Source organism: Hemitrygon akajei, chromosome 6, assembly GCF_048418815.1.
Source record: "Hemitrygon akajei chromosome 6, sHemAka1.3, whole genome shotgun sequence".
In the NCBI taxonomy this organism is placed as follows: domain Eukaryota; kingdom Metazoa; phylum Chordata; class Chondrichthyes; order Myliobatiformes; family Dasyatidae; genus Hemitrygon; species Hemitrygon akajei.
In genome coordinates, this window is record NC_133129.1 from 55,217,333 (window position 1) to 55,237,060 (window position 19,728).

A 19,728-nucleotide genomic window follows, 5' to 3' on the forward strand; every position below is an offset into this window, starting at 1 on the left:
GTGTTGACCACCTCTACTAATGCTTGGTTTCCCACCGCCTGTCCAAGTCCAGATTGCATTGAGAAGTCCACATAGCAGAGAAGATCATTGACTATCAGCTACTGACGTCAGTAGTCCTGTTCATTACTAGAGCAAAGAAAAGAGCTGGTAAAGTTACTGCTGACTCCATCCACCCTAGCAGTCACCTATTCACCAAATTTCCATTAGGGAGATGCTACTAGTCCATCACCACACATAATCTCTGAAGCTTCTTTCCTGTAGCTATCCAGCTTCTCAACAGAACTCATTCAAGTATAAAACCCTAACTGCCCCTGCACAACATCCATTAAATGGTCTTTCCTGCTCTCATTGTTCTGTTGATAATTGTTAAGCCTATTCATATGTTTACATTTATTTAAGTTTGATTATTGATGTTTGCTCATGTGACCGTTCTGTCAGCCTCACACAACATGAAGACCCTAGAGAGGCTGGTCCTGGCTCAGGTCTGGCCCCTGATCAGATCAGTTTTTGATCCTCTCCAGTTTGCCTACCAGGAGCACATTGGAGTCAACGATGCTGTCATCTACCCGCTGAGCAGAGCCTATTCCCATTTGGATAAGCAGAGCAGAACTGTGAGGATCATGTTTTTGATTTTTCAAGTGCTTTCAATTCTATACAGCCCTCATTGTTGGGGCAAAAGCTCCATTCAATGTAGGTTTTCACTTCCATTGAATCCTGGATAATGGATACCTGACTGGCAGGCCAGAGTATGTGTGGCTTCAGAAATGTGTGTTAGTCATGGTTATAAGCAGCATTAAGGCCCCACAGGGGTCTGACTGTATTGGTTCCCTTCCGATTTACCTTGTATACATCGGATTTTAGATACAGTACTGAGTCATGCCATCTGCAGAAATTCTCTGATTCAGCAATAGTTGGATGTGTAAAGGGAGAATGGGAGGATGAATACAGGGCCCTGGTAGAAGACTTTGTCAAATGATGTGGGCTGAATCATCTGCAGTTCAACATCAGTAAGACAAAGGAGATGGTGATGGACCTTAGGAAGACTAAGCCTGTACTGCTCCCTGTTACTATTGATGATGAGGACCTCTAAGTATCTGGGGGTGCACCTGGATGACAGACTTGAGTGGAGCACCAACACAGAGGCTGTGTACAAGAAGGGCCAGAGTCACCTCTACTTCCTGAGCAGACTGAGGCCCTTTGGAGTAAACAGGGCTCTCCTTCACATGTTCTACCAGTCTATAGTCACTAGTACAATCTTATATGTGGTGGTGTGCTAGGGCAATGGTATCAACACTGTTGATGCCAACAAGCTTAATGAACTGATTAGAAAGGCTGGCTCTGTTATAGGAGTCAAACTGGACACACTGGAGGCTCTGGTAGAACAAAGGACCCTACGGAAAATCCTGGCAATTCTGGACAATGTTCCTCACCTTGGTTGAACAGAGCAGCACTTTCAGTAATAGACTAGGGTAACTGCACTGCTCCAAAGAGCACTATATGAAGTCATTCTTACCCTCGGACATTAGGCTGTATAATGTGTCAACCTATAGCTTTGAAAGTAATGACCCCCCTCATGTTTGACTGTTTGAGGTAACTTATTTTTTATTCTTTTGTACTTATAATATTTGTATATCTCTGCATTTGTAACACTACTGTGACACTGTAATTTCCTTTGGGATCAATAAAGTATCTATCTGTACATCTATATCTAATTGTTGATTGCTCATGGCTGCTTACATTACTATGTTGTAAATTGCTGGTTGCTGTTGTGTAGTCTGTTATGTAAGTGTCCTGTAATTTATGCTTGGCACCAAACCACAATCAATTTTGGTATATTTCACATACTGATTCTGATTCCTCCCTAAACACTTCAACCCATGTGTAGTGTAACATCATAGCCAACTATTTGCAATGAAATAATCAACCTAAATCAGGAAAGAGTGGAGGGACCTGGGTATTTGACTCAGTATACAAAACACTGGAGGAGCTCAGGAGGTCAGGCTGCATTGTTGGAGGGTGCATTGTCGCAGGAAAGCAGCATCCATCATCAGGGACCCCCACCGCCTAGGTCATGCTCTTTTCTTGCTGCTGTCATCAAGAAGAAAGTACAGGGGTGTCAGCTCACATACCACCAGGTTCAGGAACAGTTATTGCCCCTCAGCCATCAGGCTCTTGAACCATTAGGGAAAATTTCACACAACTTCACCAGGCCCATCACTGAAATGTTCCCACTGCCTATGGACTTGCTTTCATGGACTCTTCATCTCATGTTCTTGATATTTATTGTTTATTTATTTAATATTATTATTTCTTTTTTTGTATTTGCACAGTTGGTTGTCTTTTGCACACTAGTTGAATACCCAAGTTGGTGCAGTCTTTCATAGGTTACTATTCTATTATGGATAGAGTGGATGTGAAGAGGATATTTCCTTTAGTGGCAGGGTCTAGGACCAGAGGGCACAACCTAAGAATAAAAAGACAACCCTTTAGAACAGAAATACAAAGAAACATTTCTTTAGCCACAGGGTGGTGAATTTGTGGAATTCTTTACTGTGGAAGTCAAGTTATTGGGTAAATTTAAGGCAGAGGTTGATAGGTTCTTGATTTGTAAGGGCATCAAAAGCTACAGGGAGAAGACAGGAGAATGGGGTTGAGAGGCATAATAAATCAGCTTTGGTAGAATGGAGGTGCCTATACCATTGGCCAAATGGCCTAATTCTGCTCCTATGTCTTTTGGCATGTGGTTTTATGGTCTAAAAGGTGGTGGATACAGCTTAGTTCATTACAAGCAAAGCCCTCCCCACAATTTAGTACATCTACAAGGACTGATGTCACTAAAAAGCAGCATCCATCATCAAGGATCCCCACTGCCCAGGCCATGCTGTCGTCTTGCTGCTAGCATCTGGAAGAATCTACAGAAGGCTTAGGTCCCACATCAACAAATTCAGGAACAGTTAAACTTCCTCAACTATCAGGCTTCTGAACCAGAGTGGATAACTTCAGTCACCTCAAATTTGAATTGATCCCACAACCTTTGGGCTAATTTATTTATTTATTTGTTGTATATGCACTGATGTCTTCTTTCACAAATTGGTTGCTTGTCAGTCTTTGTGTGTAGTGTTTCATTGATTCTGTTGTTTTTCTTTGTTCTATTGTGAAAGAAAACAAATCTCAAGGTAGTATATGGTGGCATATACATATGTATTTTGATAATAAGTTTACTTTAATGTGTCACCTGTTAATTATATTTATTCTAATTCCATAGATGTCAACCACTTCAGATTGTTCATGTACTAGAAATTGAAATTAGTTTCCATCAGTAAAACTCAGTAAAACAACAGTGGCTTGGTGCTGATGGAGATGCTCAAACTGAAAAATCAGAATCATTTGAAGACCTATAGTTACACTGCTCTGTAACTCTATGTCTTCAGTGACTGAAAAAAAAACAGAACAATGAATATAGTTCCCTGAAGGTACTTTTTCATGGTCTTTATGTGGAGAGACAGATTTTTGCTATGAGGGTTCTTCTTTATAAACTCAATCTGTCATTTTAGTTATGCTATGCAAACTGAACTGATATAAAGATGATATTCATACAACTTTGGGTGTAGGCTGCTTTGGACTTCAAAGACAGAAATAGAAATGTGAATAATAACAAAGTGATAGAAAGAAATTTAGGAACAGATAGCCTCACTCAATAATTTTTTTCATCTTGGCATGGGAGGGGCCTGACTTTCTCTTTTTACTGTCTGCTGTTGGTTCTTGTTAGGACTTTAGCTTCGTTACTGCTGACTCTTTTTCCTCTGTTCACAGTTGTTCTGCTTATTCAAAGAGAGGTTATGTTTCCAAATGCTCAGAGCCCTGTAAAATATGTTTTCAGCAAATAAATGCATATCATTTAACAACTTTCATGAAAAAAAGTTTTGCTAGCCTGAATATCAGATATTGTTTATTTTTATTTGGGCTTTAAAAGTATTCAATCATGAAGACTTTATTGGAGGGAAATTTTCAAACCTTTACTTTGTGAATGTATATAGTGTAGCTATATGAATGCTGCATATTTGCCTTCTTGCGGGGGTGACTGTATGAAATCCTCAACCTGAGCGGCTGTCTCCTGGTCAAGGGAGCTCACCATGTAATACTAATGCATGGAATCAGAAGATAGCTGCCAAATCTGGAACTGGGCTTCTGCTTGGTCAAACCACACGTGTGGTTGCAGCGTCCAGAAAGTTGGCAGTTTTAGCGAAACTGCGTGAATAGATGAAGAGTCGATCATCTTTTGTCCAAATCCCATTTGGACAGTTGGGGTCACCAATGTAGCGATGTGCTTCGCACAGAGCTGGAAATAACGACACACAGTCTGTAAGTTGCACTCCAGACTAGTTTATTCAAACTTCGCGGCACTGGCTTTTACACAGTTCCGTTCCCACCCTTTCCGGGCGGAAATGACGTCAGAGGTGCATTACAAAAGTCACTTCCCGCGCACGGGCTTTTTCCCCTTGCTGGTGAACAAGAAAGCCCAGTGCCATTTTGGGGCTGGCCTCTCTGCTGATGCGCGCGCCATTTTGTGAGCCGGTTCACCTGTGTAGAAAGTGGTTCGCCACAATAGCTTATATTTGTCCTTTGTTTACTTCTCAATTATTTAGACTAAGTGTAATATTAAAATTAGTTCTTTGCACCCCATACTGACATTCAGGAGCTTCTATATGAGTTAAGTAAAATATATCTGAAGGCATATCATTATCAACAAGGTTAGGATTGTAGTGAATAACAGTGCACACAAATTGCTGGAGGAACTCTACAGGTCAGGCAACATCTATGGAGAGAAATAAACAGTTGACATCTCAGCCAAGACTCTTCATCAAGCCTTCATCAACCATAGTTGCTACTTGACCTGCTGAGCTCTTCCAGCATTTGTGGTTTTGCTCAAGATTTCCAGCATCTGCAGAATCTCTTGTGTGGCAAATTTAATTGATAATGTATATTTCATTTGCCACCTCACTTCACCTTCTCCATATCAGTAAGAATATGACCAAGCTATTAATGATTTGTTGTAGTTATATGCCTTTCAGACAAGTCTTTTGTGTTGGAATGTTTCTTTCTCTGCCATTAATACAATTTCCTAACTGTTGATATTGAGATTAACTAATAAATTAAGGGGTAAAAATCTTCCATTTAACTTCGATTATACAATCAATTTTTATTTGGTTACATTAATTCATGTGAAAATGCAGACTTGAAGAATTGCTGGTTGTAAAGTGGGGTTGGAAAGTGATTTAGTGATAAGAAGTACACAGAAACTGTGGCATTCTGGGCCAGACAAGGATTAAAAGGTGTAACTAGGAGGGGAGTCATCATATAGGGAGGAAAATACAGAATCGAAATTGAGGGCTATGGTGAACTGATACAAATGGGGATTTGAAGCCATTATACATGATTATAATGAATAACAGGGAAGTTTTGAGCAATCTGGTTGCATATTCCTTTACATGTTTTTGAGGGTGTTATCATCCCTCAGCCAAGTGTTTGTCAAGGTCATTATGTTTGCTCCACCCATATTTCCAACTGATCCTATACCCACTGTACCCTTTGCTAATTTTCTATTATCCACAACAGCACCACCAGTTTTCATATCATCTTCAGACTTCCTGACCCAGCCATCTAATTTTCATCTCATTCATCTTAATCTTTTAGATGAGCCTCCCATGAGAAACCTTGTCAAAATCTTACTAAACCCATGTATTTTCCATTAGATCCTGAGAATTTATCCACGATATTCTTTATCTGGTCAAAATGGCACTGAGCTGTGATGTCTGTCAACATCTTGGTTCAGACTTAGCTGCTTTCTAGGTTCATAGAGATTGTTTTTGGACAGGAATGAGGGACAGTTAGAGGTCAGAGTCATAAATGAAGAGTCAGGGCAGGAGCCAGTGTTTAGAATCCAGATCAGAGCACTCTGTGGTGCTCTGTTCAGTTGGTCTTTAAAGGCCCTTCACATGTCAAATGTTCCCAATTAATTTTTCTTAATTTCTACCTAGTACTCTTGTAATTTGTTCTCCAATTTAGTATTATCTTGCAAGGTCCATAATTATCATTATTTACTGCTACCTTAAAGCTTAAAGAGTTGTTTCCTCATTGTTCTCTCATTGAAAGGTCAGTCACCTGGCCAGACTTATTACCAAACACCAGGTCCTGTTGTTGAACTGTCTATATATTGATTTTAAAAACTGTCCTAAATGCACTTAATAAATACTGCTCTATCTAAGTAACTAGCACACAAGAGATCCCAATCTATATTAGGGAAGTTGAACTCACCTACAAGATAAACACCCATTTAAAAGTGGTCTGAGGGGCACCTCTTCATGCAGAGGGAGGTGTGTAACTGGGACAAGATAGGAAAGGTTTTGTGGGATATAGACTAAACAGGAACAAATGGAGCTACAGTACTTTAGATGGACATTGTGGTTTTCATGGAATATTCAATACCAATTGAAAAATGTTTTAAAATTAGGTTTATTTTAAACTATGACAATGATCTGTATTAGATGCTTACTCAAAATTTGCTGAAGCATCCAAAGCTTGCTTAGCCATTTCATTATGAATATAACTTTCAGATAACTTCTGGATTAAATCCTTATGAATTAATTTTGTGCACAGATTCAGAAGTACTTGTTTTTTAGTTTTCTTTTGATAGGTTTTGATTCTTTCACCTTACTGGATTTTGGAAAAGGAACACTGAACAACTTCTAGGGTTTATACTTGAACCATATTGTCTTGGCTGTACTAGTGGCCATACCAGTGCCCAAGAAGAGCAGTGTGATCTGCCCCAATCACTGTCACCTATTTGTACTCACATCTGCTGTGATGAAGTGCTTTGAGAGGTTGGGTATGGTCAGAATCAACTTCTGCCTAAGCAAGAACCTGGACCTGCTACAATTTGTCTTTCGCTTCAATAGGTCTGAGAGTGGAGTGAGAGGTAGGCAGAGTGAGAGGGCTTTGGCTCAACGGGCTTAGACGGTAACGGGACCAGGCGAGGTAGGTTTACCTGTGTTAATTGTGGAAAGGAAGAATGTGTGTGAGGCCGGTGTTCTGTGCTCGGTGTCAGATGTGGGAAGCCCTAGAGTCTCCCAGCCTCCCAGACAGCCATACCTGCACCTGGTGTGTCGAGCTGCAGCTCCTAAGGGACCGAGTTAGGGAACTGGAGTTGCAGCTCGATGACCTTCGTTTGGTCAGGGAGAGTGAGGAGGTGATAGAAAGGAGTTATAGGCAGGTGGTCATACCGGGGCCACGAGAGACAAGCAAGTGGGTAACAGTCAGGGGAGGGAAGGGGAAGAGTCAGGTACCAGGGAGTATCCCTGTGGCTATTCCCCTGAACAATAAATACTCCTGTTTGAGTACAGTTGGGGGGGGGGGGGGGGGGACAGCCTACCTGGGGAAAGCAACAGTGGTCATGCCTCTGGCGCAGAGTCCAGCCCTGTGGCTCAGAAGGGTAGGGAAAGGAAGAAGAAGGCAGTATTGATAGGGGACTCTATATTTAGGGGGTCAGACAGGCAATTCTCTGGACGCAGGAAAGAAACTTGGATGGTAGTTTGCATCCCAGGTACCAGGGTCTGGGATGTTTCAGATCGCGTCCAAGATATCCTGCAGTGGGAGGGAGAACAGCCAGAGGTCATGGTGTCAATTGGTACCAACGACATAGGTAGGAAAAGGAAAGAGGTCCTGAAAAAAGACTACAGGGAGTTAGGAAGGAAGTTGAGAAGCAGGACCGCAAAGGTGGTAGTCTCAGAATTATAGGAGTGAGTATAGGAATAGAGTGAGGTGGAGGATAAATGCGTGGCTGAGGGATTGGAGCAGGGGGCAGGGATTCAGATTTCTAGACCATTTGGACCTCTTTTGGGGCAGGTATGACCTGTACAAAAAGGACAGGTTGCATTTGAATTCTAGGGGGACCAATATCCTGGTGGGGAGGTTTGCTAAGGCTACTAGGGAGAGTTTAAACTTGAATTGTTGGGGGGTGGGAGCCAAACTGAAGAGACTGAGGAAGAGGTGGTTGGCTCACAAATAGAGAAAGCTTGGAGACAGTGTGTGAGGGAGGATAGGCAGGTGGTAGAGAAGGGAGACGCACAGACCGACAGTTTGAGATGTGTCTATTTTAACGCAAGGAGTATTGTGAACAAAGTGGATGAGCTCTGATGTGATGGCCATTACAGAGACTTGGATGGCTCAGGGGCAGGAATGGTTACGTCAAGTGCCAGGTTTTAGATGTTTCAGAAAGGACAGGGAAGGAGACAAAAGAGGTGGGGGGCGTAGCACTGTTGATCAGAGACAGTGTCACGGCTGCAGAAAAGTTGGAAGTCATGGAGGGAGCGTCTACGGAGTCTCTGTAGGTGGAGGTTAGGAACGGGAAGTAAATAACTCTACTGGGTGTTTTTTATAGGCCACCCAATAGTAACAGGGATATCGAGGAACAGATAGGGAAACAGATCCTGGAAAAGTGTAATAATAACAAAGTTGTCGTGGTGGGAGATTTTAATTTCCCAAATATCAATTGGCATCTCCCCAGAGCAAGAGGTTTAGATGGGGTGGAGTTTGTTAGGTGTATTCAGGAAGATTTCTTGACACAATATGTAGATAAGCCTACAAGAGGAGAGGCCGTACTTGATTTGGTATTAGGAAATGAACCTGGTCTGGTGTCAGATCTCTCAGTGGGAGAGCATTTTGGAGATAGTGATCATAATTCTATCTCCTTTACAATAACATTGGAGAGAGATAGGAACAGACAAGTTAGAAGAGCATTTAATTGGAGTAAGGGGAATTATGGGGCTCTTAGGCTGGAACTTGGAAGCTTAAATTGGGAACAGATGTTCTCAGGGAAAGCTATGGAAGAAATGTGGCAAATGTTCAGGGGATATTCGTGAAGAGTTCTGCATAGGTACATTCCAATGAGATGGGAACTGTGGTGTACAAAAGCTGTAGTAAATCTAATCAAGAAGAAAAGAAAAGCTTACAAAAGGTTCAGAGAGTAGGTAATGTTAGAGACCTCAGTCAGTCTGGATTGGAGGCAGCATCTCCAACACCATTACACTGAGCACGGGGGCTCCCCAGGGCCGTGTGCTTAGACCACTTGCTGTTCACTCTGCTGACCACGACTATGCTGCAACACACAGCTCGAACCACATCATCAAGTTCGCCGATGACATGACCTTGGTGGGTCTCATCAGCAAGAACGATGAGTCAGCATACAGAGAGGAGGTGCAGCAGCTAATGGACTGGTGCAGAGCCAATAACCTGTCTCTGAATGTGAACAAAACAAAAGAGATGGTTGTTGACTTCAGGAGGGCATGAAGCGACCACTCTTCGCTGAACGTTGACGGCTTCTCTGTAGAGATCGTTAAGAGCACCAGATTTCTTGGTGTTCACCTGGCGAAGAATCTCACCTGGTCCCTCAACACCAGCTCCATAGCAACAAAAGCCTAGCAGTGTCTTTACATTCTGCGAAAGCTGAGGAAAGTCCATCTCCCACCCCCCCATCCTCATCACATTCTACAGGGGTTGTATTGAGAGCATCCTGAGCAGCTGCATCACTGCCTGGTTCGGAAATTGCACCATCTCGGATCGCAAGACCCTGCAGCGGATAGTGAGGTCAGCTGAGAAGATCATCAGGGTCTCTCTTCCTACCATTACAGACATTTACACTACATGCTAAATCCACAAAGCAAACAGCATTATGAAGGACCCCACACTCCCCTCATACAAACTCTTATCCCTCCTGCCATCTGGGAAAAGGCACCGAAGGATTCGGGCTCTCATGATCAGAGTATGTAACAGTTTCTTCCCCCAAGCCATCAGACTCCTCAATACCCAGAGCCTGGACTGACACCAACTTATTGCCCTCTACTGTGCCTACACAGTTTTGTGCACTTTATGCAGTCCTGGGTAGGTTTGTAGTCTAGTGTAGTTTTTTTTTCTGTGTTGTTTTTACGTAGTTCAGTGTAGTTTTTGTACTGTTTCATGTAGCACCATGGTCCTGAAAAACGTCTCGTTTTTACTGTGTCCTGTACCAGCAGTTATGGTCAAAATGACAATAAAAGGTAACTTGACTTGATCTAGAGGATTATAAGGCTAACAGGAAGGAGCTTAAGAAAAAAATCAGGAGAGCCAGAATGGGCATGAGAAGGCCTTGGTGGACAGGACTAAGGAAAACCCCAAGGCATTCTACAAATATGTGAAGAGCAAGAGGATAAGACGTGAAAGAATAGGACTTATCAAGTATGACAGTGGGAAAGTGTGTATGGAACCAGAGGAAATAGCAAGGATGCTTAATGAATACTTCAGTATTCACTATGGAAAAGGATCTTGGTGATTGTAGGGATGACTTGCAGTGGACTGAAAAGCTTGAACATTAAGTAAGAGGATGTGCTGGAGCTTTAGGAAAGCATCAAGTTGGATAAGTCGCTGAGACCAGATGAGATGTACCCCAGGCTACTGTGGGAGACAAGGGAGGAGATTGCTGAGCCTCTGGCAATGATCTCTGCATCATCAATGCGGATGGGTGAGGTTTCGGAGGATCGGAGGGTTGCGGATGTTGTTCCCTTATTCAAGAAAGAGAGTAGAGATAGCCCAGGAAATTACAGACCAGGGAGTCTTACTTCAGTGGTTCGTAAGTTGATGTAGAAGATCTTGAGCGGCAGGATTTATGATCATTTGGAGAAGTATAATATGATTAGGAATAGTCAGCATGGATTTGTCAAGGGCAGGTTATGCCCTACGAGCCTGATTGAATTTTTTGAGGATGTGACTAAACACATTGATGAAGGAAGAGCAGTAGATGTAGTGTATATGGATTTCAGCAAGGCATTTGCTAAGTACCCCATGCAAGGCTTATTGAGAAAGTAAGGAGGCATGGGATCCAAGGGGACATTGCTTTATGGATCCAGAACTGGCTTGCCCACAGAAGGCAAAGAGCCGTTGTAGACGGGTCATATTCTGCATGGAGGTCGGTGACCAATGGTGTGCCTCAGGGATCTGTTCTGGGACCCTTACTCTTTGTGATTTTTATAAATGACTTGGACGAGGAAGTGGAGGGATGGGTTAGTAAGTTTGGTGATGACACAAATGTGGGGGGTGTTGAGGATAGTATGGAGGGCTGTCAGAGGTTACAGCGGGACATTGATAAGATGCAAAACTGGGCCAAGAAGTGGCAGATGGAGTTCAACCCAGGTAAGTGTGAAGTGGTTCTCTTTGGTAGGTCAAATATGATGGCAGAATATAGTATTAATGGTAAGACTCTTGGCAGTGTGGAAGATTAGCGGGATCTTGGGGTCCAAGTCCATAGGACGCTCAAGGCAGCTGTGCAGGTTGACTCTGTGGTTAAGAATTGAAATGGTGTATCGGCCTTCATCAATCGTGGAATTGAATTTAGGAGCTGAGAGGTAATGTTGCAGCTATATAGGACCCTGGTCAGACCCCACTTGGAGTACTGTGCTCAGTTCTGGTCACCTCACTACAGGAAGGATGTGGAAACTATAGAAAGGGTGCAGAGGAGATTTACAAGGATGTTGCCTGGATTGGGGAGCATGCCTTATGATAACAGGTTGAGTGAACTTGGCCTTTTCTCCTTGGAGCGACGGAGGATGAGAGGTGACCTGATAGAGGTGTATAAGATGACGAGAGTCATTGATCGTGTGGATAGTCAGAGGCTTTTTCTCTGATAGTCAGGGCTGAAATGGCTGCCATAAGAGGACACAGGTTTAAGGTGCTTGGAAGTAGGTACAGAGGAGATGTCAGGGGTAAGTTTTTTATGCAGAGAGTGGTGAGTGCGTGGAATGGACTGCCGGCAATGGTGGTAGAGGCGGATATGATAGGGTCTTTTAAAAGACTTTTAATGAAGGGACTTGTTCGGTACAACTTTGTGGGCCGAAGGGTCTGTATTGTGCTGTAGATTTTCTATGTTTCTATGTCTACAGCGGATGCAATTTCATTGGCTCTCCACTCGGCCTTAGGTCACATGGAAAATAGCAATACTTATCTCAGACTGCTGTTTGTTAATTACAGCTCAGTGTTCCATACCATCATGCCCTCAGTACTAATCAACAAGCTCCAAAACCTCAGTCTCTGTAACACCCTTTGCAACTGTATCCTTGACTTCCTCATTGGTAGACAACAGTCACTACAAACATAAAATAATATGTCCTCCTCACTGACACACCTCAAGGATGCATGCTTAACCCAATGCTCTACTATCTCTACTCTCAGGACTGTGTGGCTAGGCACAACTATTTCAGATGGTGATGAGGTGGTGTACAGGAACGAAATAGATCATTTGGTTGAATGGTATTGCAACAACAACCTTGCACTCAAAATCAATAAGACCAAGGAATTGATTGTGAACTTCAGATAGGGGAAGTCATGGGAACATTCCCCAATCCTCATCGAGGAATCAGAAGTGGAAAGGATGAGCAGTTTCACATGCCTGGGTGTCAACATCTCTGAGGATCAGACCCAGCATATTAATCTCTGGGCCCAGCATATTGATGCAATTATAAAGACGGCATGACAGTGGTTATATTTGATGAGTTGAGAAGACTACAGGACTATGCAAAAGCCTATATACCAATGGTGTCAAAGGCTTTTGCATAATACTGCAGCAATTTTATGTATTGCACTGTACTGCTGCCGTAAAGAAAACCCCACAAATTTCATGACCTGAGTGATTAACCTGATTCTGATATAGGCCTTTGTTGTGAAATGAGAGGGAAATCATGGTTGGAAAAAGGAGAAAGAAGTGGGATGGAATAGAAAGCACCAGAAAGATAGTTTATAATGATCATAAAGCAATTGTTTGGAATCAAACGACCTTGCCTGGTGTCTCAGGGCTGGGAGTATCTGCTCTTACATGCCACACTCCCTCCCTGGCACTCCTTCTCTGCCACCTGTTCAACACCCCTCCCCGCAGCACTCCATCCTTGCCATTCCCAACATCAGTTGCTCCTGCTAGATTTACAAACTCTGCTCCATGTTGACAAATACAGTACTGTGCAAATGTCTTAGGCCCTCTACCTATATATACAGTACGTGTCTAAGACTTTTCACGTAACAGTAGTTATGATACCAAAGGCTCACAAATTTCTACAGATGTACTGTGGAGAGCAATCTAATTGGCTGCATCCCCATCTGGTACAGATGAACAGCTGCAGAGGATCAGAAAGTGGTGAATTCAGGCAGCTCCATCATGGGCACTAGCCTCCCCAGCATTGTGGACATCTTCAAAAGGTGATGTCTCAGACATTGTCCACTGTTAAGAACTCCCATCATGAGGACGTGCCCTCTTCTCATTGCTACCTTCGAGAGGTAGATACAGGAGCCTGAAGACACACAGTCAACATTTTTAGGAACAGCTTTTTCCTCTCTGCCATCAGATTTCTGAATGGACAATGGACTCATGTACGTTTCCTCACTATTTTTTCTCTGTTTTTGTACTACTTATAGTTTTATTATTATGTATTGCAATGCACTGATACTGCAAAATGACAAATTTCATGATATGTGCCATTGATATTAAACCTGATTCTGATTCTCTCAGAATCCATAAAATGGGTGATTCCACTGGTAATTCCACTGTATAACCAAGTACCATTTTGGCTAGAAGCTGCTCTGAGGTCAATTGAAGCTGGAATAAAAATAACTCATAGGTTAAAATACCTAAACAATTTTCTATTTTAACTATTTTTGTTTTTTCTTGTGTAAACAAAAAAAGCTAAAATCCTTAAGCTAGCTGTTTGATCCAAGATTTTGCAGACATTGCCTTAAATAATCAGAATCAGAAACACAAGGAAGTCTGCCGATGCTGGAAATCTGAGCAACACACACAAAATGCTGGTGGAACGCAGCAGACCAGGCAGCATCTATAGGAAGAAGTACAGTCATCGTTTCGGGCCGAGACCCTTCGTCAGGACTCAGGTTTATTATCACCAGCATTTGTCGTCAAATTTGTTAACTTAGCAGCAGCTGTTCAATGCAATACATAATATAGAAGAAAAAGAATAATAATAAATATAAAAATTACAGTATACATATAATGAATAGATTAAAAATTGTGCAAAATCAGAAATATATTTAAAATTGATGCAGTGTTCACGGGATCAATGCCCATTTAGCAATTGGATAGCAGAGGGGAAGAAGCTGTTCCTGAATCGCTGAATGTGTGCCTTCAGGCTTCTGTACCTCCTACCTGATGGTAACAGTGAGAAAAGGGCAAGCCCTATGTGCTGGTGGTCTTTAATAATGGATGCTGCCTATTTGAGACACCGCTCTTTGAAGATGTCCTGGGTACTTTGTAGACTAGTACCCAAGATGGAGCCAACTAAATTTACAACTCTCTGCAGCTCCTCTTGGTTCTGTGCAGTAGCTCCCCCCTCCCATACCACCAGACTGTGATACAGCCTGACGGAATGGTCTCCACAGTACCTTTATAGAAATTTTTGAGTGTTTTTGTTGACATGCCAAATCTGTTCAGACTCCTAATGAAGTATAGACACTGTCTTGCCTTCTTTGTAGCTGTATCGGTACGTTGGGACATAGTTGTTACGTATATAGTTAGGTACATCTTGCTTGACTATGGAACCAGTAACCTGATAATAAAAACAGTAGGCAAAGTCGCAAGATCTACAATTATGCTCTCGTCACTGAGGAGAAAAAACTTGAGAAAGTAAAACATTTTTTAAAGCAGTAAACTTATCTGCAGCAATTCGAGTTTCTGCCTTTTGCTGTACCTCTCAAACTGATTTTTGTTTCCTCCAGATTTGACTTTTCCAAGATTTTATTCTAGTCTGTTTTCTCTAAAGTATCAAGCTATGCCATCCACATTCTAATTTCCATGTATGTTTCTAATCTCTCATGGCTGCACAATATAACATGAGTATTGTTGCTGGTGTAGTCATAAAGGTAAGCTGCAAACAGCGTCTTCAGAAGTGAATTAATTTCTCAGGACTCTCTGACCATGAAATGGTTGTTTTTTTAAATGTATTTTTACCCTTAGAAATAATTTCATGTGAGTTCAAGAAAAAAAATACTTCGTTTGATGTTAGGAAATTAGATTGAGTTGCACATTCAGCTAGTTTTCTCTTTTGGAGCCTTGGCCTTTGATTTGCTGTAAAGAGTTGGGAAAAATATTTTTGACCAAGCAGAAGGAACTATTTTCCAATGTCATTTCTACTCATGAAATATGAATGAAAGCAAACCTTGATACCTTTGTTTTTAGTATGGTAGTATACTAAAATGATTTTAAAAAAATTAAAATGCATTCTCAAAAATTTTTAAATGGCAAATAAGAATATGTTGTGAGAAAGACTTTAACATCAAAAGAGCTTTGATTTAAATCTACTTACAGAGTGGACTTGCAAATTTTATTTGGAAACTAATTTTGATCTTCCAACGCTTGAATTATTGAGGGCAGTATAGACTTTGTAAATGACACCATGTTACCAGGGTGCCCTGCAAGGCTGCATCCTCAGACCCTACTCTAATCCCAATACACTCATGAGTTTGTGACCAGATTCTGCTCTAACTCCCATCTACAAATTCAAGTTTGCAGATGATAGCAGTTGAGTAGGGGCTGAGGATGCCACCATATGGGGCACCAATGTTGAGAATAATCATGGTGGAAATGTTGTTGCCTAATCTTACTGATTGTGATCTGTTGGTCAGGAAGCTGAAAGTCTTTTTGCAAAGGAAATTGTTGAGTCCCACGTTTAGGAGTTTAGTGATGAATATACTTGGAATTATAGTATTGAATATGAAGTTGTAGTCAATAAACAGTGCTTTAATGTAAGCGTTTTTACTGTCCAGATGCTTCAGAGAAGAATATAGGGCCAGGAAGATGGTGTCTGCCGTAGAGCTGTTTTAGTAGAAGGCAAATTACAGTGGGTCGGGGTCGTGGTAAATGATTGACCTCTCAAAGAACTTCACAGTGGTGGATAACAGAGCCACCAAGTGATAGTCATATTACCTTGTTTTTCTTTGGTAACGGGATGACAGTGGTCTTCTTAAAGGTGGTGGGAATCTTAAATTGAAGCAGGGAGAGGTTAAAAATGTATGCGAATACACTCATCAGCTGATCTGCGCAGAATTTAAGAACATGGCTAGGAACGCCATCTGGGCCAATTGCTTTCTGCAAGTAAGTTAATTTGCACAAGCAAATTGTGTTCACTTAAGAGTATTATAGCCATATGTTCTATCCAATATCATGAAAGTACCATCAACTCTGAAAGTAGATTAGTTGCTGAAATGTTCAACAAAATATGCAAGCATTTTACCCGGCTGTAATTGAACTTCTCTGGATCATACACTTGTACATTCCACTATTAGCAGAGTAGCAAGAACAATTTCAATAGAATGAAGAGCTATTTTGAAATTATGAAAATAATATCTTTGCAATTCATTACTGTATGCCAATCACTGTTGCAGTTGGAAAGCTTTCTCAATGCTAACAAAGCAAATGGGGAGATAAACATCAATAGGTGACAGAAGGGGGAGGAAATCTTGCTTCATTAACATGAGAAAGTTGTGTATTTAAATCTTCAATCCTTTCTCCAAGTGAAATGATCCAAAATTTGATTATATTTGGATGATGTAATACTAAGCACAACATATAATTCTCTGATTTCATCTCTGTTAGTCACCATTTGTTTAACCAATAACATTGCCTTTATGAGATGAAGTCAGTGTGAAGTAATATTATACTTTTATATTACAGTCGGTCCTCCTTATCCGTGGGTTCCACATGCACGGATTCAACCAACCACAGATCAGGAAAACGAAGAAGTTCTCTCTCCAGCACTCACTGTTTGAGCATTGTTCACCTCGCATCTTGTTCGGTCACTGCTTTGTTTCTGTGAAAAAATGGTTCCTGAAAAGCAATTGAGTGGTCAAAGCAATTCCTCAAAGGCTAAGAGGGAGCGTAAAGTGCTATCTCTCGCCAAGAAAGTAGAAATCTTAGATCTTTTGAAAAGTGGCATGTCGCTTGTCGAAGTGGTCCTCAGCCCTCAACCTCCACAGATCCTGACTTTAGTATTATTGAGCCTCCCCCAAAGCGTCCTTATTCCCTAAACAGTACAGTGTAACAACTATTTACATAGTATTTCCATTATATTAGGTATTATAAGTACTGTAATCTAGAGAAGATTAAAAATATTACACCTTTGAGCATTGTTCGCCTTGTGTCTCGTTCGTTCGCTACTTGTCTTGTGAGCGAGAGGAAGGAGTTTAAAGCTAGTAAGGGATGGATGGCTAGCTATATAAAGCGCTACAGCCTCAAGAACTTAAAGGTCACGGGAGAATCGGGATTGACTGATGCCGAGGCAGCATCAGCATTCCCAAAAGAGCTACGATTGTTGCGTCTGTACTGAACATTTACAGACTTTTTTCTTGTCATTTTTCCCTAAACAATACAGTATACCAACTATTTACATAGCATTTACATTGTATTAGGTATTATAAGTAATCTAGGGATGACTTAAGGTATATAGGAGGATATGCATTAAGTTATATGCAAAAACTAAGTCATTTTATGTAAGGGACTTGAGCATCTGCGTTTTTTGTTATCCGTGGGTGGTCCCGGAACCTTTCCTCCGCGGACAAGGAGGGCTAACTGTATATATATTATAATTATAGTATTGCTCTGTAAGGATAATTTAATATGATGTTAAAATGCAACCATAATGCACTGGGTTATATCATCCTAGAATTCTTATTTCTGAGCTAGCAAGGATGAGGTATTGTGAGAGGTATAGATAGGGTAGATAGGAAAATTTTCTGTAAAGCAGAGGTATCTAAAATTAGAAGGCATAGGTTAAGGCAAAGTAAGTGGTTTAGAGGGTATCTGAGGAATCACTTCACCTAATTGGTGGTTGGAATCTAAAACACAGTACGTATGTGGGTGATGGAACATAAAATAGCGCAGCACAGTACGGGCTCTTAGGTACACGATGACCTTTGAAACCACTTCCAAGATCACTCTAATGTTTCTCTCCTACATAGCTTTCATTTTTCTTTTAACAAAGTGTCCAGGCACTCATCATCCAGGCCATGGCCTCTCCTCGCTACTATCATTGCGCAGGTGGTACAGAAGCCTTAGGTCCAACACCACCAGGTTCAGGAGCAGTTATTACCCTACAACCAGGTGCTAAACCGGCGTGGATAACTTCGATCATCACTATTATGAATTGATTATTCTACGACCTTTGGGCTCAGTTTCAAAGACTCTTTACAACTTAGGTTCCCTGTTCTCAGTATAGTTTAGTTTTGCACAGTTTGTCTTTTGCACATTGGTTTTGTCAGTCTTTGTTTAGGTATAATTTTCCATAAATTTCTATTGTATTTCCTTTTTCCTGTAAATGCCTGCAAGAAAATGAATCTCAAGATAAAAGTTTAAGTACTTTGATAATAAATTTACTTTGAACTTTAAGCCCACCTGAACACTTTGCTGGGGTGCCTAGATTTCCCACTGGTTGTCTGGAGTGATCTAAAGGCATCCAACTAATTTATCTTCTTTCCTGTATTCAGTATATTAAGTACTGAATGCAATTTAAAGAATTTATTCTGACAAATATTTTAGCTTGATTTCCTTTTATTAAACAACTGCCTCATTTAAACACAGGATATGGAAAGTGGTCTCAGAGGAGCCTAACTCATAGAAGGAAGTCAGACAAATGACTCCTTGACTGATGACTTCCTGCTGGCATTCCACCTCCAAAGGATTAACAGAGATTCCTAATTCCTGAAATAGTTTCTGCCTGAATATAATGGATACACACTTGGCAAACATATTTATCAGATGAAACCTGCATATTTCATATAACTGAACTGAGCATTTATCTACGGTCTCTACCAATGCTCCTAGCTTTTATCAATGAACTTCCACTTGTCAACATTCAGTAAAGTACATTTCTTCGAATGAACTGATCTAAATTCACAGATTAATCTTGATGTCATGAGTGACTCCTTTTAAGGAATTCAGCCTATCCCAGAATTCCAGAGAATTTCTGTGATATCTTTGCCCAGGCAGCTAGCTTTCTTTTTTCTTATCTGTAGCCTCTCCCTGAGTAATTGCCCATCCTACAACCATAAGTTTGAAATTCATGAGTTATTGACAGAAATGTTGGGTTTCAGAGATATTTTGATGTCCTTGTGCACAAATCATGAAAACTTAATTTATGGGTTTAGCAAGCCAATTAGGAAAGTAATCGGTGTATTTTTGTTTGATGCCATCCATTCAGGTTATTTCAAAATATATGAAAATAGTAAAGAAGAGAAAAATGCAGAATATAGTGATACATGTGCAGAGAAAGTGAAGTGAAGGTAAACATATAGAACATAAGGGCCACAATGAGGTAGGTTGAAGGATTAATAGGTCATCTTTGTTGTATAGAAGGTCTGTTCAAGGATCTTGTAAAAATGTGTGTGAGAAGCTGTCCTCGAGCTTAGTGGTACATGTTCCAAGGCTTTTAATCTTATCTCAGATGATAGGGGAAAGAAGGAAGAAATACCAGGGTGTGAGGGGTTCATGGTTATGGTGGCTGCTTTTCTGAAACAACAGGAATGTAGATGGAGACAATGGAGTGGAAGCTGTTTTTTTAATAATAGCTTGTCTGTTTACAACTCTCTGCAATTTCTTGTGGTCTTGGTAGAGCGGTTGCCAAACTGGATAGGATGTTTCTAATGGTGCAATGC

General features: G+C 41.2%; 1 protein-coding gene across 6 annotated transcripts in view; it reads left to right on the forward strand.

Moving 5' to 3' along the window:
- Positions 1 to 19,728, forward strand: part of LOC140729074 (lysine-specific demethylase 4C-like) — a 373,937-nt gene that overhangs the window by 312,934 nt on the left and 41,275 nt on the right. The gene's annotated exons all lie outside the window — the stretch shown is intronic.